Below are 26,308 nucleotides of genomic sequence, written 5' to 3'. Positions count from 1 at the left end.
AACTTTACTGGTAAGCAATGGCTATATGAGACTTGAACTCAGAAAAAATCTAAATTAGGAATAATATATCATATCGTATCATATCATATCATATAATAATAAATATAAGTATGTACACACATTACATATATATTATGTTATATGTATGCATGTGAATGTGTATTGTGTATATCTGTGCAGGGGTTCTAGGTCATTTATATATGAATGAATTTGCATGTGTGTGTGTATATATATCTGTGTGAATATATGTAAGTATGGATGTCCATCTATGTTGTTTGTGGGTCTTCACATGTATGTGAGCATATGTGTGTGCGTGTGTGCAGTTTTTTACATGTGTGTATATGTATATGTGTATGTATGTACAGATGGGTGTACATGTGTATATATGTACATGTGTATATGTATATATGTATTCATGTTTGTTTAGTATGTGCTACTAATTCATGAACGTATGAAAAAAATTGTTGATAGCAAAGAAGAAAAATCTTTTCAATGGAGCCAAGTCTCTGAAATTTGAGGGGAGCTAGATCCAGCATACATAAAAGAAACGTTGACTTTTCTCCAGGTGAAACTAGGAAACAAGAATGTGGACTTACACTGGGCAGTGATGGCACATGCCTTTAATCCCATTATCGGGAGGCATAAGCAAAAGGATCTCTGTGAGTTAGAGGCCAGCCTAGTCTAAAAAGCAAGTTCCAGAACAGCCAAGGCTACACAAAAATTTCAGTCTCAAACAAAGCAAACAAACAATCAAAATGTGGAATACAGTAATTAGAGATATGTGTGTTCATGTCCAAGGTTTCTCCACATCTGTGTCTTATTGCATTGTAACACAATTGCAAATCCTGGAATGTGATATTAGTGTATGTATGTGATTTCTTCTAACTGCTGACTTTATGCTGAGATCTATGTGAGTGTCATTTCAAGTCAAGGATTTCCCTCATCACAAAGAAACCAATACCCCTAACCCTCTGCACCCACAAATCTGTTTTCTATCTATATTCATTATTTAGAAAATTCATTATTTTATGAATAGAATCAAGGAGTACCTGAACTTTTCAGACTACTTTTTTTTTTCACTACACCTGGATCCTTGAACTGAAGATTGAGGAATAAGAACAGCCAAGAAACTCTATAAACAAAACAAAACTGTTAGAAAACTTTCGGCTCTGAAGGTTACATGACAGGTTCACAAATCACACCAGGAGACCAGTTCCACATGGGAGGTTTATTAGGGGAAGGGAAAGGAGGTCGCAGAGAGCTGAGGCAGAAGAGAAAAGAGAGAGAGGAGGGGCTTTGGGAGTTCTCTTATAAGGTGACCCAGGGCATGCGCAGGTGGTTCCAGGTGATCAACGGGTGGTCTTCTTGGTGGCTTCACAAATGCCTGATGACCAGTTTGTCAGGTCCCTTGAGGCTGGCCGTAGAGATGCCTGCTTACTGATCCCAACAAAAACAATATACAATTTAATGAGATACAAAACACAATAAAGAACACAAAGCAGCAAAAAAAAAAATAAGATAATAAAAATGACTGCACTTTTCACATACTTTTCAATAAAAACTATACGTGTTAATGGTTTCAACCTTCCAACTCTTTTGCCAACTCTTTGAACCTCTTTTCTCATATTGGGTTGCCTCATCAGCCATGGTGGTAGTGAGGGGTACCTCATCTTATATGTTTCGTTGATATCTTTGGAAGGCCAGTTGCTTTCTGAAGAAAAAGAAAGAGGAGCAGATGAATGAGGGCAAAAGGGAGGTCAACACAAGGAACTGTGAGGAGACTAGGGAGGAGAAACATGGCTTAAAGTATAAATATATAAATAAAGAAATGAAAGAAAGAAAATAAATAAATAAGAAATTAAATCCATCTATCTCTTGTCTACAAGAAAGACATCTTAACTTTAAAGATAGGCACCCCTTTGAAGTGCAAAGATGGTAAAAAGTATGAAAATGAGATCAGGATACTAGCAGGTGTTGCTATCATAATATCTAATAAAATACACTTAAAACTAAAACTATTCAGAAGAGGCAAAGAAGGGCACTTTATTTTAATCAAGGGATCAACTAACAAAGAAAATGGAATTAAAAACAGATGAACACAATCCCAATACAGTAGTAGGCAATTTCAGTACCTCATTTTCTCTAATAGATAGATCATTTAGACAAAACAAAAAAACAAAACAAAACAAACAAAAACAGACATGTCAGAATTAAACAGCATGTTATATATAATGGGTCTAACAGATACTAACAGATACAGAGAATGTTCCATCCAAATGCCAAAGATTGTGCATTTTACTCTTTAGTACACAGAAGTCTCTTTAAAACAGACCACATAGAGAATTACAAAACAAACCTTAACAAATAATGAAAACTGAAATAATCTCATGTACCCTATGTGACCTGTACAATCAAACTTAAAGTTGACAGCAAACAAAACTCTAAAAAGTGAATAAACTCATGGACATTGAATAACTCATTGCTGAATGAGAAATGATTCAAAACATAAATCAAAATACTTCTTGAACTGATTAAAAATAAAAACAACAAAACCTCTGGGATACGTTAAAAGCAGTTGTAGGAGAGAAATGTATAGCCCAAGCTGCCCATGATAAAACATCAGAAAAAATACAAATAAGTGACTTGATAATGCAACTCAAGAATTTTTTTTCTCAGAGTATAACCCCTTTACTAAGCCAGACATGACTGTACAGAAAATGTTTTGTCTGTGTGCTCTTATCTCTGCCTAGGGGTCAACTGGTATTATCTAAGGTCCAACGCACAAGACCTCTTGATTTCTTTCTGAGCTCTTATGCATTTTATTCATAGCACCAGTGTCTTCTACATCGTTTCATCCCCATGTAGAGCTCATTCCATACCGTGTCCACCATGGTATCTCTGAGAGACTGGTAGCTGGCAGATATCTGATATTGGCTACATTGTGTATCTGGGAGAACATTCTAAAGGCCAAAGCCCTTGTAGACATGGTTTTCAGGAATGAAAGTTGAATGAAGGTCAAAACCAGGCACACACTTGTTTCAGCTACTTGAAAGACTATGGCAGAATTTCTTGAGCCAGGGCTATTAGGGCCAGCCTCTACAACATAGAGAGATCTTGTCAGATACAAACATACGCACATGCACACACACACAAGCACATACATACATATATACATACACAAATGGAAGTCAATAGGGCAAGAACCCTAATCTGCCACCACTGGGGTCCTTCTTGGAAGAGGACGAGGCATGAGTGGCCCTGCTCCCACTGCACAAACACAGTGCAAAGGTGTGAGGACACGGTGAGAAAACAGCCTGTGAGCCAGGAACAGAGACCTCACCAGAAGTCAGCCACACAGGACCCTAATCTTGGACTTCTAGCTCCCCAAAGTTCAGGAAACTACAGTTCTGCAACTCAAGAATCTGTAAAACCAAAAAGCCAAACTAAGCCCAGTAGAAGCAAGAAATAATAAATATCAAAACATAAATTAATAAAATAGAAACAAAGAAAACAATACAAAGATTTAATGAATCTGAACTTTTTGTTTGTTTGTTTGTTGTTTGGTTTGTGAAGACAAATAATATTAAGAGAGACTTGGCCTAACTGAACATAAGAAGAAAGAGATGACCCAAATTAACAAAATCAGAAATGAACATTATAGGAGTAAAACATTATAACAGACACAAAAGAAACACAGAATATTATAAGGGAATACCTTTAAAAACAGATACCCCATTAAGATAGGAACTCTAAAAAATGAATAATTCAAACATATTTAGTTTATGATCTTCCTCTCCCCCAAGTCCCTTCAAATACTCTCCCCCTCCCTACCCAGGCAACATTTAGTTCCTTTCTCAATAAAAGAAAACTTTAATACACTAACAAAACCTTCTAAAACCTATAAAACAAGGTAAAACCATACCGAAGAAGAAGAAGAGGAGGAGGAGGAGCAGAAGGAAAGAAATACAAACAAAAGACAAACTGTAACCAAAAAAAGCACAACACAGAAAAAACTGTAGAGTCCAATTATATGTTGGTCAACTACTGAATATGAGGCTTGTCCTAAAGTGGTGATTTTCCCTCTCCAATTGGGATAAGTTCAATTGTTAACCTTTACTCTAGTGGCTAGGTTTTCATTCATTCATTCATTCATTCATTCATTCATTCATTCATTCAAAAGAAATAAATTTATTGATTTATCCAAACAACAAAGTTAAATCAAGAAGATATCAACAACCTAAACAGACCCCTAAGAGATTGAAATTGTAATAAAAGCTTTCCAACAGAGAAAATAATACAGAGACAGATCAATTCACAGCAGAATTTGATCAGACTTTGGAAAAACTACAGTAAATACTTCAAATTATTCAGAAAAGAAAAGAAATAAAAAGATCACCCAAATTCATTATATGAAGTCAGTGCTCCTCTAATATCCAGGATATGTATAGGTGGTACTGTAGTACCACAACAACAGTAAAACCAAAACTATACTCCAAAATCTTTGATGACTATAAAGGCAAAAACCCTCGTTAAAATACTAGCAAACCAAGTAGAGGAACATATCAAGATTATCCAAGAAGATTAAGTTGACTTTGTCTCAGAAATGCAGGGGTGGTTCAACATATGTAAATCAATAAATATAATATATCATATAAATGGACTGAAAGACAAAAATAACAATCATCTCAATAGATGTACATAAACACCTTAGGTAAAAATCTAACATACTTTCATCATAAAAAAAATCCTAGAATAAATAAAACTGGAGGGAACATACTGTACACAGTAAAGGCTATAGATGACAAACCTTTACAATCAACGTCATCCTAACTTGAGAACTTGAAGAAATCCCCAAATCAGAAACAAGACTGGTTTATCAGTTATCTTTGTTCCTTCCTTATATGGTTCTGGAAGCACTCATTAGAGTTGTGCTTCTCAGGCTGAGGTCTCAACCTCTTTGGGGGTTCCATATCAATTTACATTGGGGGTTTACATTGCGATTTACAACAGTAGCGAAATGAGAATCATGAAGTAGCTAGAACATAATTTTATGGTTGGGAATCACCAAAACATAAGGAACTGTATTGAGGAGTTGTAACACGAGGAAGGTTGAGAGCCACTGTGCTACAGCAAAAGGGCTGGAAAGGAAATGGTCAAGGGAGACAAATACAAGAAAGAAGTGAAATTATCTGTAATTGCAGATGACATCATATTGTGGGTAAGAGACCCCAAAAATCTCACCAGAACTTTCTAGAAACAATCAACAATTTCAGCAGAGTGGCAGGGTACAAGATAAACTTATAAGCATAAGTAGCCTTTCTATACAATAACAGCAAACAGGGGAATAAAGAGTTCATGGACACATCCCTCTCTGCAATAGCATCAATGAGAAAATATCTTGTATTAAACCTAACCAACAATGTAAAAGACCTTTACAATGAAGACTTCAAATCTGTGAAGAAATTGATTGAGAAAAATGCTAGATAATGGAAAAACAGCCCATGTTCATGGAGAGGTAGAATTAACATTGTAAAAATGACCATCCTATTATAGGCAAATTGTAAGGTAAATACAAGACCAATAAAAAAATTAAAACATTCTTCACAGAAATAGAAAAACCATCACAAAATTAATATGAAACCAGAAAAAAAACAAACAACAACAAAATAAAAAACAACCCTTGATGGCCAAAGCAATCCTGAGCAAAAAGAATAATACTAGATAAAATTGCTATTCTAGACTTCAATGTATTTTATAGAGTTATAGTAATAAAAACAATATGGTACTAGCATAAAACAGATATGTAGACCAAAGGAGTAAAAATAAGATCTAAACATGAGTACTTGTAACTATAACAATCTGATATTTGACAAGAGGCAAAAACAACAACAAAAAAACAACAACAAAAAAAAAAGCCTACACCGGAGAAATGACAGTATCATTAACAAATGGTGCTAGGAAAACTAGATACTAGATATCAAAATTGCTAGAACATAGCAATAGTCTTGAAGATTGAGGTATAAGAAAGAAATTTTTTACTAAGACTCCATTTGTTTGGGAATTTGGGCCAAAAATAGGCAAGTAGGACTTCATGAAATCAAAAAGTTTCTGTACAGTATGAAAACAGTCAGTTGAGTGAAGAAGAAACTGACAGAACGGGGGAGGGCCTTTGCCTGCTATGCATCTGACAGAAGACTAATAACCAGAATAGACAAAGGACTCAAAAAACAGTCAAGGAAACACATGACACAGCTTTAAAAAATGGGCTAGGGATCTCAACGTAGTTCTTAACAGAAGAACTAAAACTGCCTAAGAAATACCTCAAAAACTCATCATCCTTAGCAATTAGAGAAATGGAAATTAAACTCAGATGCCAGTCAGAATGACATAAATCAACAAAGCAACTGGTAACAAATATTAATGGGATTGTGAAAAAAGGGGATCACTCATTCACTGTACGTTGCCAACCTATAAACAATATCTAGGAATACATATGTAGCTTAAAGGAAGTAATGCTTAGTAGTATTTATACATTTATTCAATATAAAAATAACAGTATTAATCAATGAAAAATGCTATTAATGAGAGAATGTGGGGACATAAGAGCATTATATACATTTATGCATACATATACACACATACACACATATGTAACATTATTAATCAATAAAAAATGCTATTAATAAAAGAGTGCAGTGCGGGGATATAGGAGCAGTTGAAGAGAGGACTTAGGTGGAGCTAGAGTAGTAAGTAGAAGGCAGAAATACAATTTATTAAAAATATATAAAAATAAAGTAAAAACTAAGAATAAATCTATGATCCAACTTGAGTTCTATCTCTGTATAATATGTGATATTTAAATAAAGATGTGTGTGTGTGTGTGTGTGTGTGTGTGTATTTGTGTGTGACCACTTCATTATCTTATATGGGACATATGAAGCAAAAAGAAATGACAAAAAAACCCTTCACCTGTGTCCCTCAGGCCCCAATGTTCTTATACAAATTTCCTCTCCCTCTTCACCTTTCAGTAACTCTATTATCCATCTTCTATAATCTCTGCCTGTCTGTCAGACTGTCTATATCTACCTATGTATCTATGTATGTATCTATCATCAATCTATGTATCTATGTATGTATCTATGTATGTATCTATGTATCTATCTATCTATGTATCTATGTATCTATCTATCTATCTATCTATCTATCTATCTATCTATCTATCTATCTTTTTGTCATTTATCTATTGCTCAGATTTTAGTTGTATTTGAAAAGGGCAAATATAGCAACTGCCTCTTCCTAGAAACAGAAGTCCCAGATGATGGATTTATTCAGTCTCTAAACACCCTTGCAAATCCTCACATCAAAGGTAATTCATTATTTCAGTTTTCTAGAGGGAAAATTTGAGACATGTAGAAGCAATTTACTTGATCAAAGTTTCTTAGAAATGCAACCTTGGCGTCCAGTAAAACCTTGGAAATTTTAGCAGTTACTTTCCTTTCCATTTCCCCTCCTCTACATTTTTTAAAAAATAAACTTGAATGGTGGGGGAGGGGAGGATTAGTAACAGACTAGGCTGAAATAACTACTTTTTGACTTGGGAAAAATGTCAACAAATACTAAATAGTTCTCTGAACATTGAAATGCTAATTTATACAAATTGTATGATTTTCTTAATTATATAGAGCATCTTATAAATGAATGCATCACCTATTTTGTATGCTGAAACTAAGCAGCAAGGGTCACTTTCAGTAATCATTATCTCTCCTTTGACAAGGACTTCCACAGAAAAGAAGATGAGGTCACAAGTCACCTTCAGCCTGTCCTTTCCAGCAGAAACCTTCACTCCAGCACACTGTCTCCGTGGCTTTCATTTCAAAAAGTACAGGAAGACACTCCCTTAAAACTCTTTGGAAGAGGTTCTTATGGGCTTTTGTGTTTCAAATGCAACGATGAGTGGAAGCACAGGGAACTAAATTCTAAACGCAGATTTGTCTTAATACTTGTGGGTAAATCCTCAGGCCCTGTTGCTCGGTTTCAATCTCAATGTTTAGCGTCACTTTTCAAAGACGCTGAAGGACTTCTAGATGCAGTGCTGGGAGGCAGAGACCTCATAGGGCTGAGTGCACTGGACCCTGTTGCTTCCTTCCCTGCTATTTTCTTTCCATCCACTCGTGTGAATTCAAGACTGGTACGTGCTGCAGGCAGGAGGATGGACAGAATTGCCTGAGTTCTTTGAAAGAATACAGAGGATGGCAGAGGGTGGTTAGGACAGCAAATGAAAGGACAGCTCTGTGTTTTCAGAAGTCAATCCCAGCCATGCCCACCACCTGGGGATTTCAAGTTCTACCCCAGCTACCCCTTGGCCAGGGTTCCACTCCAGAGCCTCTCTCTTTAAGGCTGACCTGGATTTTCCCACAATGTCAATTCAGAAATAACAACTAGGCCCCACCTGCACTGCAGAGGTGTGGAGAAGCTGCCCCTCCCAGATGCTGATCTGGCTCTTCAGCTGCTCTCAGCACCTCTCCGGGACCTTCAGGCACCAGGGACCATGAGAGCCTGGCTTGACCGTCTCAGGCATCTTGTAGTTTCAGCACTCTTCCTTTTCTCGAACTAGTCTTCTACCATGAAAAAGACAGTCATAAGCTATCTGGCCAACTCTAGGAACGTGGCAAGACAGCATCAATGAAGTACTTGTAAGTCTACAATCTACTTTTCTGTCACTCTCAGGAAGCTACTTACACCTCCAAGAAATAGACGTTATAAATTCATTGCTCTCTGGTGAGACAAAGTGCCAAGAAAAAAAAAGGAACCTGGGGCTGGAGAAATGGCTCAGTGGTTAAGAGCACTTGCTGTTCTTCCAGATGGACCTGGGTTCAACTCCCAGCACCCACATGGCAGCTTACAACTATATGTAATTCCAGTTCCAGGGATCTGACACCCTCACAGACATATATGCAGACAGAACACCAAAGTACATATAATAAAAAAAATATTAAAAAAAAAGAAAAAAGAAAAAAAGGACCTGAGAATAAATAGCCTTCTCTCAGGGACTGAAGAGCCATCTTAGTGACAGAGGGTCCTGATTCCCAGCATGCAGGATGGAGGAGGGGCATCAGCAAACATTTACCTCAGCATCAACTGCTAAAGGGTTACCATTACCCTCACAAACTTCAGGACAGCTACTTCAGTGTGATACCAGGGTGGGCAAATGGCCGGAGTCACAAATCTGTGTGGTTCTTTCTATTGTAATTTTCATCTTCTAGATGAATTTATGGGCTTCAAGAAGAAGTCTATCCAAGCTTCTTCCCTATCTCTGTAGAACTCAGAGGTATTGTCATACGCAGCATATGGTAATAAAGAGAAAGATTAAAAAAATAAAAACGATTCTAGAAAGGAAGTTAGAATTGAAATACCTTACCATTGTATTTTTTTTTTTTAAGGAACTAATTTAGTTGTTTATTTTTTAGACATGGTCTGACCACGTAGTCATGGCTGTTCTGGAACTCCGTATGTAGACTGAGCTATCACTGAACTCCCAGAGATCCACCTGCCTCTGCCTCCTGTGCTCTGGAATTAAAGGAATGCAGCACTACACGCAGCCCTTACAACTGGAAAGACCATGCTCTTGTGTTTTGTAACTAACTACGGAGTGCTTCATTTGCAAAAGAGTATCTCCTTTCAGAAGTCCCATCTGCATCTGTTACACTTTGGGTCTTTATACCATTTTCTGTTTTCATTGGCATGCCACCTAACCTTGCTCCATGAGAACATGAAGGAAAAAAAAGTGTAGCTGACAGCTTACATCTACACTCACACACTGTAATCTTTGATGCAACTGACTGCAGAAGTTTGTGCACCAGCAAAGAAGATCCATACACCTCAAGATTGATGCCTCAGTAAGGTTGCTACACTGATCTCTTACCCCGTACCAAGGAAGACGACTTTGCAGGCTCCTAGTTTTAGAGTACAGGTATTTTCCCTGTAATTTCTTTTCAGCTCTCAGAATCTATTAAGTATTTTAAATGATACTGGAAAGGCTCATGGTTGACAGTCTAGAGGGATGATAGATTGAACAGACCTGACTGCATCAGTTTTACAATTCCTTAAAACTCCGCAAGTATTTATAGTATGTCTATTATTTACTGGGGAGCAGTGTAGATTTTGGGAATTCAGTAGTAAATAAAAACAGGAACTGGTAAGATGGCTCGGGAGGAGGTATTCTTGACACTTGGTATACTAGCATGAATACCCTAGTACGGGTCGCAGCAGTTAAGAGGTTTGGTGGCACTGACAGCCCTGCAACCCCAGCACCGTGGTGGGTGGAGACAGGAAGCTGGGTCTCTGGGGTTTGCTGACCTCCAGTCCAGCCTCAGAAGTAGTGAGAAACAGTTTCAGGGAAATAAGTTGGAGAGTGATGCCTTCTCTAGCCTACAAACAGGCACCCACACACTCGTCTTATTTTCACAATCCTTACAAGGGTTCCATGTCTACTCTGTTTCTCAGTGAACGTAACATCTACACTCCTGGGGTTGCATCATATGTGCGATCGGGGACTCCATTACAGATTTCCAGATCCTGTCTGCATTTTACAAAGCATTGCAAAGGATTGCATGCTATTTTGTTAAGTTTCAAACCCTGAACCAATGACTGAGACGACTATTTAACATATCAAAGTGGACCTGGCCACCATTTTGTCCCAGAATCCATCGGTTCCTACCTGTTAGAGGCTGTGGCTGGCACACCCCGCCCTCTACCCTGAACTTTCCAGCCAAGGGCCTGGCTGCCCTCCCCCCAGAAGCTCTTCCCTATATAATCCAGACATTTTGGTTGCCCAGCGCTTTTTATGCCTTTGGCCTCCTGGCTGCTACACTTCATTCCCTTCCCCTTCCCTCTCTCCTTACATGGCTCAGGGTCATGACCACTCTGGGCTCTTCCAGATGTGTCTGCCTCTGGCTAGGCTTTCCCACATATCTAAAACAAACTTTCTTTTCCACCATACCTAGAAGCAGTCATGTCCTTTCCTTTCTGTTTCTTTTCTTCATTCAGCTATAAAATTATAAGTTTGACCTAGGTCAGTTTCTGGACCCAGGCTCTAGTGAACCAGTGTCTGGGATCCCCATGATCACAGTGGCTCAGAAATAGGTATGTTTTTTGAGGGAGTTTTGGTAAAGAGTCTTCGCTGAAGGAAAAGTCAGAGGAAGAGCTAAGCAATTCTGGAAACACCTGCAGGCTAACTATGATGGTGAGCATGGGAATAGGCTAGAGATCACAGAAATACATCAGACAAGCCTGGTAGAACCATGTTCCATCCTCCTCTATCTCCAAGCTTTGCCTGTGTAGGAGCAACACATACCCTAACACTCTAGCCAATACTGATGCACCTGAATGGTCTGTCTTCCAGATTCTTAATGCCTCTCACATCAAGAGGCAAATTGGATCAGAGAAGATACCTATGGCCAGTTGAAGCAAAAGGTCATTCTGGAAACCACCTTTAGTGCTGTCTGCCAAGCAGGATAAATGGAACACAGTTCTGGAAAACTCGGGGCTCAGGACTGAAGGAAGAGGCGAGATGGAGGAGTGCATTGGTGCTTTACTGGGGAAGAAATGAATGGGTGGTGTAGATCTACAGTATTAATGCTGAGTAGGACAAGGGGAACCCTTGGATATCTACCATGGAACCTGTGCAAGGTGTTTCAGGCAACATCAGTCTTCTCTGTTCGGAACTGCATCGCCCCTCCTCCTTGCTGGAGTCTTGTTCCAGGAGAATCAGTACAGGAGCCTTTGTGGCCTTTTGATCAGTGTCCTGCCTTTCTTCATAGATTCTATTTTCCCTCCCACTTCATCCCATTTTACAATTCTGCATAATGAGGTTGTGAGCCAGTGTCCTAAGCGTTATTTCTCTTTGGGTAGAGGGGGTGATGAGAATTGAGTTCAGGTCTTACACAAATGAGGCAAGGTTTTTACCACTTAACCATACCCCTAGTCCAAGGGAGAAAGAACCCAAAAACTTCTTATATGACAGAATGGAAGGAGAAGAGTCTGGTGTGGCTTTCCACCTTTATGCAGGAACCACCACCACGGAGGCATGGCCCTCCATGGTCACCATGGTGATAGAAGTCTGATTACAAACACTTCCATTAGAGTAGTATTTAGGTACTAGACCCCCTCCTAATGACTTGAAATACCACATTGTCTTCATCATCCTAGCTATCTATGGAATAAATCATTCCATATCCATTTTTCAAACCTCAGATCTAGAATGGTTAAGGCAATTTGCCACGCTTACTGTGTATGGAGAAAAATTCTGACCCTTTGTTCTTAGATGAGGAAGTACTATGTCCTAGTATTCATTTAAAGTGCCTCGGCCTGCAGTGAGACCTAGTGACTATCTAACTGAGTGACTTTTTCAGTCTCTTTAGATGACCACCAGTACCTTAATTTAGCAAGTTTAACGAAGCTTGCCACATTTATTCTAACGCTTGTTTTCCCTGCTGATTTCTTTTCCCACTAGCATTGCAGTTGGAAGGTAGTTGCAATGTTGCTCTCCGCATAGACCACCCCCTTTGCTATCTAGCCAAGACTGCGTGTAAGAGCACACCACAGGGCTATGGGTCCTCGTGTACAGGGCACATTTAGGTCCCCTAACTGAGTGTGGACTGAGCCAAGGCCGTATTTACCAGCAGGTTTTATAATCAAGCTTTGGCTCCAAATATCTTGTCCTTAGCAGACTTGTTTATACATTTTCTGTTGCCCTGACACTTGCTCAGCATTGCTCAGTGATATTCTGTAATTTTAGCCTGTACAAATATTATTACTATATAGATATTTTAGAAATTTAAATTATACCTGTTTTTTGACAGTTGAGGAATGTAAGGTTCAGCTAAGGAAAGCTGAATGTCAGGATTGGCACTTTGTGGGGTGGTAACATCAGAATCAGAACCAGGTTACTCTAGTCCCATACTAAAATATTCTATGTAAAAATAGAAACATGCATGCAATATATGTGGCTACACTCTACACATGTTGTTGGATCAGACTTTTTCAAATTCCAAATTAATTGTTGGTTTTTACTTAAGAACAAGGTGATATCATCTGGATTTCTTCCTCCCAGGAACCCCTTTGCTAGTGCTTCCAATGCACACCACACACTCTTACTTTAGGGGCAAAATTTCCCACAGCCTCACAAAAAGCAACGGCAATCCTTAAAATAGATGTTACTCAAACAAAACGGAGACTTCTAGTGAACTTTGGGTAACACTGTGAAAAACTGATGGCATTTTGACCTGGTACTCCCATTCACCCCATCCAGAAAGCCTTTGCTGTGATAGGGTGGGCATTGTTCCCTTAAAGTGTGGTGAGCAGAGACAAAGGGCAAAGAGTGTGCTCCAGGCAGAGGATTAGAGCAGAGTTTAGAGCAGAGTACGGGAAAACAACCCGTCTTCCATTGTTACTGAAAACAGGATCATTTCAGGTAAACAAAGGGGGTGGTCTACACGGGAGCAACATTACAACTGCCTTCCAACTGCAGTGCTAGTGGAGAAAAGAAATTCAGCAGGGAAAACAATCGTTAGAATAAATGTGGCAAGCTTCGTTAAACTTGCTAAATTAAGGTACTGGTGGTCATCTAAAGAGACTGAAAAAGTCACTCAGTTAAAGGGGCACGGTGGAGATGAGGGAGGGAGGGAGGGACTGGGAGGGAATGAGGGATCGGGACACGGCTGGGATACAGAGTTAAAATGTAACTGATAAAAAAAATAAAAAATAAAATAAAATAATAAAATAAAATGAAAAAAAAAAGTCACTCAGTTAGTCACTAGGTCTCACTGCAGGGCTTTACACAAAAAGAAATGAAAAACTAGAGCAATCTTGTAAACCACTTGAACTCAAAATACATTTCCCAGTTCCCACACTAGCGTTATCAAATGACAGAAACATCACTAGCTCAGTGTTTAGCCTCATCTCTGCCAGTCACAGAGTTTCTGCTGAGCTGTACTAACTCACAAGTACCCAGGAGGCCTGTCAACAAATCAGTTCAAAAACAGAAACAACAAAGATCTAGCAAAGATAGTAGTAAGCTATCTACTTAGGGGAAGGCAGACTCCATAAAATTCGGCCAGGGAAATTACCAGACAAGAAAGGGAACAATAGCATGTTGACAACAACCCTACATAAGACAATAGAAGCCTCAGAGCAGCTAGGATGTGTTATCTAGCATTTCTAATTTTTAACAATGAAGGGCAAGATAAACAAAGAGAAAGGAAAATGTCACTAACCTTTAAGAGAAGTTTATCCCTACTATTTTTAAGGTCGAGTTGATGAACTCCTGTTCTTCCCTATAGCTATTGAAAGTAACAAACAATGTAGCTATTAAGGAATTAAAGACTATTCAAGTAATTGTAATAAGGGACTATAATTTATATAAAACAACCAGGTAAATATTTAACACTTGAAAATAAACTTTTTAAGATGAAGAATTACTATAGCAGATTGGAGTGCATAAAAGAATTAAAACAGTGCAACTAGAGCAACTGAAATTATTAAAACTGAAAAACTGTTTTTAACTGAAAAAAACCTCAAAGACCTCCTCTGAAACTTTCAAGATACCTTCTGTCAATCACAAGTAATCAGTTATGATGCTTAGTTACTATTAATCATATGCAAAAGCATACTGAAGTATCAGAAGGAGAGGGAGAGTGACAAAACATCAGGAAAAAATTGTAAAAAAAAAAAAAAAAACATTGGTTAAACCATTTTCAAATTTGACCCTAAAATGAATCCACAGATTCTACAAAGGCAACAACTGCATTTAGGATAGACACACCTACAGCCATACTGTTGTGCCCAGTTCGCGAACCCCAAAAGACCAGGAATAAATAGACTCTGGTGTAAATACATGAGGGTTTTTTTTTTTTTTTTTTTTTATTACAAGTTACAAGCTGCAGTTTGGGCTCAACCCCCACCACCAAAGCAGTGAGAGCTGAGAGCCTCGTGCTCAGGTTAGTTGGTTGATTTAAAGATTCTGGTCCCTCCCAGCATGTCCAAAGCAGGGGCAATTCCTGCCTGGCAAGCATCTATTGGTCAAAAGGCAAAAGGGATTTTGCATTTTGAACTGATTGGCTATAGGAAGGTCCCCAAACCATTAATGATCTGGTGTCCCTCCCTAGGGGAATGGGCCAGTTTCCTAGCAACTTTATCTCTAGTGGGCAGGAAAAGAATGCAGGGCATTACTGGACATGTCTCCATCTAGCTAGCCTTCATTCAGGCTTTAAATGTTAAAATAATAGCCACTGATTTTTTAATCTTTTGGTCTCTCATTCCCCCTTTCCCATGATCATTTGAAGACGCAATCTTGGGTCTTCCAGATATGACCTCTTGTATCCTATAGATTTACCTTTTTACAATGGTATCTTGAGTACCATTACTGTATTGCTCCCAAACCTTTCTTCATGAAAGTCATCAAGCAATTTAAAATACAAGGCCCAAAGTTAAAAATCAAAATGAATAGGGGGTCCCATCAGGGTGGAAATAGGGGTAGTAAGCCAAGGAGAACTATTATACCAGGATTTAAACCATCCTCTGGAATCCTTTATCTCTTAGATCTTGCCAAGCTGCAATACTAGTTCCTACTCCATTTAAGGAGATGCCCAAGATAATAGCTAATGTCAGGGAGCTCCTTTTGACTCAGCATTTCAGCCTGCTAGGTGGGATTTGGGGTTGAGGGTTTCATATTCTGAAATTGCTTCAATGGTCACAATAGGACTGTTGGATCAGGGGCTAGGAAGGCTGAAATGACAGTCAAAGACTGGGCAATGGGTCAGTCCTCAGAAGCCTCTGGTTAGTTGATCCACCTGACGAGGCAGGGAGCAATCATGTCAGCTTCCAGGAAGTCCAGATTTCAGCTCGTAGTCCATAGCTGATCCCAGAATATAGGCAACCAGGTGAAAATCTGCTGAGACAAATTCAGACTGGAGACAGAAGTTAAAATTTGTCTATTAGATGGGAAAAGTGGGGAATCCCAAGACCAGGGGAAAACTCATCTGGGATCCGTTTGAGCTATGCCAGATCCAGGTCTTGTGACTTTTTGGTTTCCTGAAACTCATATGAATCTTTAGTTTACAAAAGGAAATATATTTTAAAAACTCAGAAAAGTAACATATCAGCAAATTTAATGTGACAACATTCTGAGAGTAACAAGTAAAACTACAGTCAACGGAATGAGCATCAGTTTTACTCAGCTGTTTGTTTTATAACCTTTATAAACAACTTAAGTGTGTACATGGTCTGGAACTCTAACACATTTTTTTGTGAGCACAGCTGTTGGTAATCACCCACCATATGGAGCTTGGCCATTTTTCGTACGCTTAGCATCTACTTTTAGCCCCCACCTCTATGTCACACTGGAAAGTTAGGCAGAAACACATTAATGGCTTTACTGTTAAACCCTAGATGCTTGGATTTTCCTTGACAAAGCAACTAGAAGGAATAGGTTTAAGATATTCCTAAATCCTGTCTGCCTCAGAAATGGCAGATATTAAGAATACTATAGTAAAGGCTACAGCTTTTGGGTCAGATATACACATTAAATAGATGTTTTTAACATGACAAGAAGCACCTTTAAGTCTATCTCTAGAAGACAACCAAAGGAAATTAAAATCTCAAGCTGGTGACTGAATAATAAGCAGTCAGTGCTCCATCAACTTATCAGAACTCTATTGATCAATGCCAAAACTTTGAACTTTTGAAATCTTATATCATAAGCACAACAGTAGCAAAAAGGGGGGAGAAATCTAAATTATCTCCCACTTTCAATATGCCTTAAATAATTTTTTAAATCTTTATAACTCATATTCATATACCTTAAACCACCTACTTAGACTCCAATCTTTTTTGCATTTATAAACCCTGAAACATTTTCCCAGACCAAACAATACTCTCTAAATTTTTACAACCTAAACTCCTATATCCTCAGACCCTACATAAACTTCATTATCTTTTTTTTTTTATCCATCTATTTATCTTAAGACACAGGCAACAAACTTGAATCCTATGAGCAAGGCAAACCTGTTTGTCTTTCTAAACAAGAGATGTAGAACCTGGTAGTTCAAACTAGTTAATGAACTGATCAATGGGCTAACAGTGGATCTAATTGTCTGCTCTTTAGCTGCAAAGTTACCATAAGCTTAGCCATCAATGTGATCAGAGACATGAGAGGATAAATTATAAGCTAAATAAATGTACCAATCCATGGACCAATCAAAATGACAAAGATGACTAGTTAGTCCATCACCTAGGCAGTGTCCCTGCCTCCTGTGGTCTCATGGCATCATAAGCAGAGGCAGTCCTGCCAGGCATAGAAGATGAGAGACTGCTTCTGTGGGAAAAAGGAACATGAGAGATTGACCTCATCTTGACTCTCACAATGTGAAACAATGGCTTTTCAGGTGTCCATGGCTTTGTCCACCCACAGGTTAAGCTGGGCCCTAGCAGTGGGCCAGTTGAGACAGTATTGCCCAGTGGTTAGCATACTGCAATCCAGAGTCACAGTCATTTGTTGTTGTGCCCAAATCTTCTTGGAGACCTTGGGGGAGCTACTGCCAGGATTTTGGGACTCTCTGTCACAATAAGTTTACACATGTTAAAATGCCATGTTCATCAGATCTCTGACAAGCTTGAGGGCCAGTATATCTGAGTTACTCTTTGTCTATTTTTATCTTCTGCTCTAAGCTGCATCATATAAAACAGAATGTTATACTCTCTAATTCTGGCATAGTCCTAAGATGTATGTTTTAGAACTATATTTTAAGTAGATCTACATAGGCAAACTTTATAATTACTCATCCTAGGCTTAACCTTAAAACAACCTAAAAAGAGACTAGGTAAGGCTCAACATTTTAACCAACTGCAGTTGTTAGCATAACTTTAAATCTGCTCTTTCTGAACTAAAATCAAAACAAACCTTTTAATCAGATACAGTTCACAGAGAGTCTAGCAAATTTTCCTGATTCTACCATATTGCATTAAAACTGAAAAGCAAAAAGCTTTGCACTTAGCACTGAACATAACTGAAAGGGCTAAACAAAGATGGTTGCAAACTCATGGCTCCACCCTCTTTATCTTTGAATCAACATGGCGGCTAGCCACATGTTGCCCAATATAGCTGGAAGCCCCAAACAAAGATGGCAGTAAAACCATACCTCCCTCCTCAGGCTTTTCATACATAGCTTTTCCTAGCTCCATTCTTCTGGTTTAACCAGACATTTTTACTTTAGACAAGTTATTTTTTTCTTTAATATCCCAATCTCTTGCTTTTTAAACATAAAAACTCCCATCAAAATCCTTTCTGTCCTGACATGATCCTGCTGGAGCCCAGGGTGGGCTTATTTCATAATTTATTTTTTTTATAGGCAAAGCAAAAACAAGTCATATTAATACAAAAAGAAGTTCTGAAACTGCTAATTTTTTTTTTTTTTTTTTACTTCCCTGTAGCAGATATGGTCCAAGGTCACATAAACAATCTTTAAGGAACTTGGAACAAGTTTTAAGGAATTAACCAAAACCTTTTTTCCCCCAAAAGACTGAGAAAATGTTTCATCTTTTTTTGTTAGACTGCCCAAGCTCATTATTTAAAATGCCTGATAAACTTTAGACTTAAACATTTTCCAAAACCTGTTTTTGCAATATCAAAAAAGAAGTACTCCTTATTCAGGAGAAAGTCACAAAGCATAACCTTAATTTTAAAAGTCAAAATTAGATTTTAGGACCAAAATTTATCAGTGCAAACAATTCAATAACTGTTCTTACTCAATAACAGAAAGCAGAAGGTAGACCCAAACAAATACTATACAGAGACACCGAGACAAAAAACATACACCAGCTGGCCAAAAGCAGTCCTGGACAATTTTACTCATGTCTCCACTTTTTCCTTTTTTATAACCCAGAGCAGAGGCTGGGCCACTGCTGGTCGAAGCAGAGTGTGTAAGTGGAATTGGGAGAAACAGGGAGAGTTACAGGAAGTCCATCCCATAATGTCCATCAGTCCAAGTAACGTCTTAAGAAATGAGAGCAGTCAGCACAGACAATAAATCACACACATAGAAATGAAGGTATGGCCTCTGGCAAAAGTGGACCAAAAACCTGACTTGTCCCGGGGCTAATTTCCCGGGACCAAAACTGACTCCTCTGAGACAGGCACAATATCTACCTCGAAGAGGCTAAAACTGATTCCACCTGCTGCTACACCCCCATGGGTGTAGGAGGCATGGGCGATGCTGCCATTGCCGCTGCCTCAGGAGACACTGAGAGAGGGCTGCTGCCCTGGGAGATGCCAAGTGGTGCTCGCTGGGACCAGGAAGTCTGGGCCTGTGAGAGCAGGCCTCCTTGGAGCTCAAATTACCTGCCGAAATACTGATGAAGCTAGGGGTGTCCCCCTGAACTTCAGCAGTTGTGATCACCGGTACATCTGCCTTGATCATGTCTTGCTACCCAGATACTGACACCCTGAGCCCCAAGGAATTTTCAGAATAGGACAAAAAGTACATGCACACACAGACACTTACCCAGAGACATTTAGATACTTACTGGCGGCATAAAAACCTCCAGGTCAGGTTCCTGGAGTCTTGGGATCCCAGACGAGCCCCCAAAAATGTTGTGCCCAGTTTGCAAACCCCAAAAGACCAGAAATAAGTAAATAAGTAGACTCCGCTGTAAATACATGAGTCTATTTATTTATTTATTTATTTACTTATTTACTTATTTATTTATTTATTACAAGTTACAAGCTGCAGCTTGGGCTCACACCCCCCACTGCCAAAACAGTGAGAGCTGAGAGCCTCATGGTCAGGTTAGTTGGGTGATTTAAAGATTCCGGTCCCTCCCAGCATGCCCAAAGCAGGGGCGATTCCTGCCTGGCAAGCATCTATTGGTCAAAAGGCAAAAGGGATGTTGCATTTTGAACTGATTGACTATAGGAAGGTCCCCAACCATTAATGATCTGGTGTTTCTTCCTAGAGGGATGGGCCAGTTTCCTAGCAACTTTATCTCTAGTGGGCAGGAAAAGAATGCAGGGCATTACTGGACATGTCTCCATCTAGCTAGCCTTCATTCAGGCTTTAAATGTTAAAATAATAGACACTGATTTTTTAATCTTTTCGTCTCTCAATACCTAACCATGCTATTGTCTTATTGCCAAAACCCCAAACAAAGAAGATCATGAAAAGAACAACAAAATGTGACTCAAGGCAACAAGATCGCGATCAACAGCTGACTACTCACTGAAAACGAAGGGTACCAGAAGGCACTGGCATGGCACGCCACACTCTGACCAAACAACTGCACCAGGAACGCGAAATCTATTACAACCGTCCTTTAAAACTAAAGGTGAATGAAAGACATCCCCAAATAACCAAAGACTGGGTGCATTTGCTGCCAGCCAACCTGCCTTACAACAAATAATAGAGGAAATCCTCTGGATGAAAAGTGATTATACAAATTAGTGACAAGAAGTTGCAGAAAGAAACAAAGGTCAGTCTAGATCGATATAAAAATAGGTAAAACTGAGTGAATGATTTTCCTTTTCTTTCAAGCATATGTTTGCTTAGATTTATAACTAATGATGTGGTTTTGATAGAAAATGATCCCAACTCTGATTTGTTGCGTCCACGCTGATGCTCCAAGGAGGTGATCTGAAGGTGCTACTTTCCTCTATGATCTAACGCATTGAATTCCTACTGACCCAGGCTATTGGGCCTATGTCCTTGAAGTGCTCAGTATCTTTTCTTATCACTGTCATAAAGTACATGGCAGAAGCAACTTAAGGGCAGGAGATTTATTTTAAATAATCAGTTGACCACACGCGCATAGAAAGAGCACCATGGTGTGCTGCATATGTGGTGGAAGGAAACTGTTCCCTTAGATGCTGAGCAGATCATTGGATAGGCAGCAGCCAGAGACAATACACCCCAAGGGCCTGTCTTCTGCCAGCTGTGGGCCAAATTCTAAATCACAAGCGTGTGGGGGACATCACGTAGCTCCACCACAATGAGAAGGCTCTACTTTGTTCCTGACTCTTCCCTGGCCTCTCTCTGCTTCCTGGTAAAAATGAGTCAACAGCCTCCTCTTTCGCATGCTGCTGCTATATCTCTGTCTGTTCTGTCTTACCTCAGGCCCATAGAAATGGACCCAGCCAACCATAGACTGAAGCTTCTGAGACCATGAGCCAATAAAAGTCTGTCCTCATTTTGAACTGTCTTCTTATATATTTATCACAGCAGTGTGAATCTGGCCAGCACATATATAACAGCACATGAGGGTTCTTATCATATATGGAAACTTAATACATACAAAAATGAGAGTTAAAAAGAAGAAACAATTGGACTATATTAGAATAAGTGCCCACATTTCATAAGAATTAATATTAATCTGAGATAGATTGTAAATTAAGGTTGTGTAAATTAAGATTATACTGGAAGTATTGAATTTAAAAACTGATATATAGCTGGTGAGATGGCACAGGCCTATAATCCCAGCACTCAGTGAAGCAAAGGCAGGAGGATCTCTGTGAATTTGAGGCCAGCCTGACTTACAAAGTGAACCCAGGACAGCCAAGGCTACACAGAGACCTGTAGTATATATACAGGGTTTTGTTTTTGTTTATATATATACATACATACACATACATAAATATATACATATATATATCTGAAAAAATTTAATGTAATATACCGAAGTTCAATGACCTTTGTATCCTGGCTATAGCCCCCTTCCTCATCTCCTTCCAATCCCACCCCTTCCCTCTTATCTCCTCCTCCCCAAATTAATATTTTTAACAAAAGTCATAGATCAAAAAAATCACATGGAAATTAAAAAATTAATTAAGCTAAGAAAAATAAAATCACAACGTTAAAATTTGTAGTCTGAAGCTAAATTGTTTAACAAGAAATTTAAATGTTTAACTACGCACATTAGAACTGAACAAACACTTCAAATATAATCCATGCTTCTGCATTAGGAAATCAGGGCATACAAAATTGACTAGATTTTATCTATACTGACCAAGAAAAAAGAGATATACAGCTCAACAAGATCAGAAGTGGGAAGACAGCAATACCAACCTTAAGGAAAGTTAAAGACTAATATTAAAATACTATGAAGAATATTCATCCAACAAATAGGACAACCTAGGTGAAACGATTAGCCTACAGAGACAGAAATGACTAAAACTGATGTGAGACGCAATAGAAACAAGACTAGGACTCTGACAGAATAATAATTAACACTTTCCGGACTGAAAAGCCTGGCTCAGAGAGCTTCATTGGTGAGATCCAACAAATGGTTATGGAATATTTATAACTGATCTGATACAACCTGTCACAGAAATCATGATTGGGAACAGTTTCAACTCATTCTGTGAGGCCAGTATTATTTGATACTAAATCAAAAAAAAAAAAAAAAAGAAAGAAAGAAAGAAAGAAAGAAAGAAAGAAAGAAAGAAAGAAAAGAAAAGATGGCAAGAGAGAGCCTAAGTAAGCCAATATTATTGGCAGGTCCGATCCTACGCAGTAAAGTGTTATGTATCATGCCCAAACAGCATTGTCCTAGGAGACAAGCTACTTAATACCTGACTTGAACACAGTGTGCCATTTCCCTCATGGTGAAGGTAGGGACCAAGTTTCCGTGTGCTTATGGCTTCTGTACATGCCTTTTTAGAGAAATGACTGTTCTGTTCCTTTGGCTTCTGTTGAGTTAGGTGCTTGGGGTTTGTTGTTGACTACTGAGGGTCTGTGCAAGTTCTCGTTATTAATGCCTCACTGATAAATTAGAGACATATGATCCATTGCTTGTTGGCTTCCTCTAATGGCAGTGTCTTTTGATACAAAATTCTTACGCATTTTCATGACATGTGATTTTCCTACTTTCTGTTTTGTTGTCTTTGTCTTTCTCTGGTGTCATACCTAAGAAATCACTGAAAAATTAAAATTTGTCTGTGTTTTCTTCTGAGAGTTATAGTTTTGGGTCTTACCTTTTAGGCTTTGAGTTTTGCATTTTGAGGTTTTTCTTCTCTGTCTCTCTTTAAAACATAGGTAGTGTTAAATAAAGGTCTAACTTTGTTATACTCCTAAAAACTTAATAGGATGATTATATCAGCAGTATGTAAAATAACCTCAACTGGAAACCATCTAAATGCTGTCAACTATTGTGCAGATAAAGTGTGGCATATTCACACATTGGAGTATTATTCAGAAATAAAACTACTGTGCAACGTCAAGAATGAATATAAAAGCAATTATGCTAAAATAGAAAGCCAGAGGCAAAAGGTATACAATATTTATCTGTATATATCACTGTCATATATACATGTATAATATTATTACTATATAATAATAAAATATAGTACAATTATGCACACATATACATGTATATGCACATGTTTATCAAACTAGATCCCTCTTATATGAACTTCTTAGTAAAGAAATATGTAGAAACTGAAGACACAGCTCTAATTGTCTAGGATTACAACTGGCTGCAAGTGTATGAACTCTCTTTTGGAGATGATAAAATCATTTTAACATTATATTTTGATAATGATTAAACAATTCTATAGGTGTACTCAGAGTCCTTAACTTACTGAAGGTTGGCAAATTATGTTATGTAAGTTTGAACTTATTAAAGTTGTGCAAAGGATACAAAAAGTTCTAGAATCAAATCAACAACAACAAAAAGAAGAAGCTATATTAGAGTTTGTGTGGCTGTAATAAACACCATGACAAAAGCAACCTGGCAAAAAAAGGCTTTTTTTTTTTGGCTTGTAGCTCAGTTCACTTTCTAACACTGGAGGCAATAAGGTAGGACTCTGGGGGCTAGACCGAAGCAGAAGCTATGGGAGAATGCAGCTTAATGGCCTGATCAGTTTGCTATCTTACATGCCACAGGACCACCTGTCCATTCACGGAACTGCCCACAGTGCGATGAGCCCTTCCACAGCAGCCTTCAGTCAAGAAAATGACCCACAGCCTTGCCTAACGGCCATTCTTAGGGAGGCATTTTCTCAATTAAGGTTCTCTCTTCTCAGATGACTCTAGATTGTATTATGTTGAAAAAGAAACAAAAACAAACAAACAAACAAACAAAAACTAACCAACCAGGACACAAACCAAATGCAAAAAGAATCCCTGTGATATTAAAATTAAGCAAGCAAATATTTGTGTCATCCTTACCTTTGAATATCTTGGTCAAGGCTGAAATGCTAACTTGCTTCTGTCACAGCAGAGTGAAAAAAAAAAATCAACACAAGTTTTCTGTTCTCTGAAAATGCTCTATGAGGTCACACACAGTTTGTTCCTAAACAGTTGTAAGCAAAATCCACACACTCATTTCTTCTACTTAGTTTCCATTACTCCCAACGCCTCTTACCTTAGGAATGCACAAAAAGTCAGAGTTTAGTCAATGTTGACACCCCTGAAAGAGCTTGTCCCGTCCCCTTGTGGGGAGAACTGCAAGCAAACCTTTCCCAACTTAAATTCTTGTGGAAGGAGTGGGAAGGCATTGAGCCAGGTATCTGATGGGGACAGAATCTCAGGCAATGGCCAGCAAGACCATTCTGGTGTGTGACTGGGATCATCCATCACGCATTCTTACTCATAAGGGCTTTCAGAGGTACCTGGCTGTGCTCCTACTTGCCAGCTGCTGACCACCTGTCTCAGTGACTTAAACACTCTGTGCCGAAAGTAGTAAAAATTTGTGCACTTGCTTTGCTGAAGGCAGCTCTTTAGAGATTTCAAGGTCCCGGGTTTATTGAGTAAGAATATCTCATTGTAAACACAAAGAACTCTTATCATTACCAAAACATTCTAAAAACAATGCTGTTTTTGGCATTTGACCCAGGTTCATATCTACACACCAGATAACTCTGCACGGATGCTTTCCTATCTCCTGTTCTCAAGGCTCCAAACAGCAGGAGCATGCTAAATAAAGGAGGTACTAGAGAGAGAGAGAGTGTGTGGAAGAAAGCAGCCTAGGAAATGTGCAACTTCACAGCTTTTCTGCTCCGTGACTCCCCAAGGACACCAGGGGAAATTGGCAGGTGTAGATTTCCATGGAAACGAACCCCAAAAGAATGAAAACCCAAAGGATGAATTGTATGAACTGCCCTCACGCCTGTGTAATTTCCTTGGCAACAATTTTCGAGGTCAACCTGTCTTATTTCACGAAATTAGAGGCCCCGCTGTCAGGATTTCCCCAGGCAAAAAAAAAAAAATCTCGACTGCAGTTGTTTTCTGCCTATTCATGAATAGCCCTCAGGGCTGTAGAGATGGCTGAACCGTTAAAGGCTAAGCTCACGGCCATAAATATAAGAATAACCCTCACTGCTCTGAAAGACCTACAAAAGCTCGGATTGTGGTCTCTTTCTCCTTCCCTAGACCTCGACTTTTAAAACATCTGAAGCCCACAGGAAGAATTTCCTATGCATATGAAACACACACAGACACACCTACAGACAGATGTAACAATATTTAAGGAAAAACAACCCCCTTTGTCCCTCTCCACAAAGGCACAAAGCTGAGCCTCATCCTGGTTCCTTCAACAGATGCCTCCAGAACTCTCTTAAGTGTGCCCAGGTGGAGGAATGAGCCTCAGATTGGGAAGATCTCTGACCCTGAAATTCATTTGGGACCTCATTTGTGTCTTATTTTTCCTGAGGTCTAGCACCCCCGGTGATTACTGCTCTGGAGCTGCAGATTTGACAGGTCTCTGTGAGTCCTTGATATTGCACCACTCTCCAGCACTTGGATGCCCCGTGCTACTGTGCCACCTTTGTTCAAGAAGTGCTATGCCCGTGGCTGGACTCCTGCAACATCTGTAACACATCACAGTCATTGCCATTGTCACCACCATCGTCATCACCACCATCATCACCAACCATCATCACCACCATCGTCATCACCACCATCATCACCACCATCATCACCAACCATCATCATCATCATCATCGTCATCATCATCACTATCATCATCACCACCACCATCATCATCATCATCATCACTACCATCATTGTCATCATCATCATCATCATCATCATCATCATCATCATCTAAACTTGTTGCCTCTTCTTGCTGGACAATTTGAATGTCTCTTCATTACCTATGGACTGAGTGCTGCAAATGTCTTATTTGTCATTTACTATCTCTGCCCTGAAGTTTGTGTTTGCTGCAGTGTGCTGCTCTCTCCATCTTGTACTTCTCTGACACGGTTTTCCATTTTGCAGTCAGTACAATGTATTATGTACTCACCATGAGAGAGTTAGTGTGTTTC

At 39.0% G+C, this 26,308-nt stretch overlaps 1 long non-coding RNA gene across 3 annotated transcripts; it reads right to left on the bottom strand.

Moving 5' to 3' along the window:
• Positions 1 to 1,219: 1,219 nt before the first annotated feature.
• Positions 1,220 to 24,691, bottom strand: LOC132648927 (uncharacterized). Of its 3 annotated transcripts, none has more exons than XR_009587316.1 (3): positions 24,409 to 24,691; positions 1,549 to 1,711; positions 1,220 to 1,437 (listed from the first exon to the last, which is right to left on the bottom strand). It is a non-coding gene; the product is annotated as an uncharacterized LOC132648927 (long non-coding RNA). The 3 variants fall into 3 exon arrangements; XR_009587315.1 differs by lacking the exon at positions 24,409 to 24,691 and adding an exon at positions 24,213 to 24,397; XR_009587317.1 differs by lacking the exon at positions 24,409 to 24,691 and adding an exon at positions 8,450 to 9,545.
• Between the last annotated feature and the right edge of the window lie 1,617 nt (positions 24,692 to 26,308).

This window comes from Meriones unguiculatus, chromosome 18, assembly GCF_030254825.1.
Source record: "Meriones unguiculatus strain TT.TT164.6M chromosome 18, Bangor_MerUng_6.1, whole genome shotgun sequence".
Classification (NCBI taxonomy): Eukaryota; Metazoa; Chordata; class Mammalia; order Rodentia; family Muridae; genus Meriones; species Meriones unguiculatus.
This window is presented reverse-complemented; position numbering and strand designations above follow the sequence as displayed.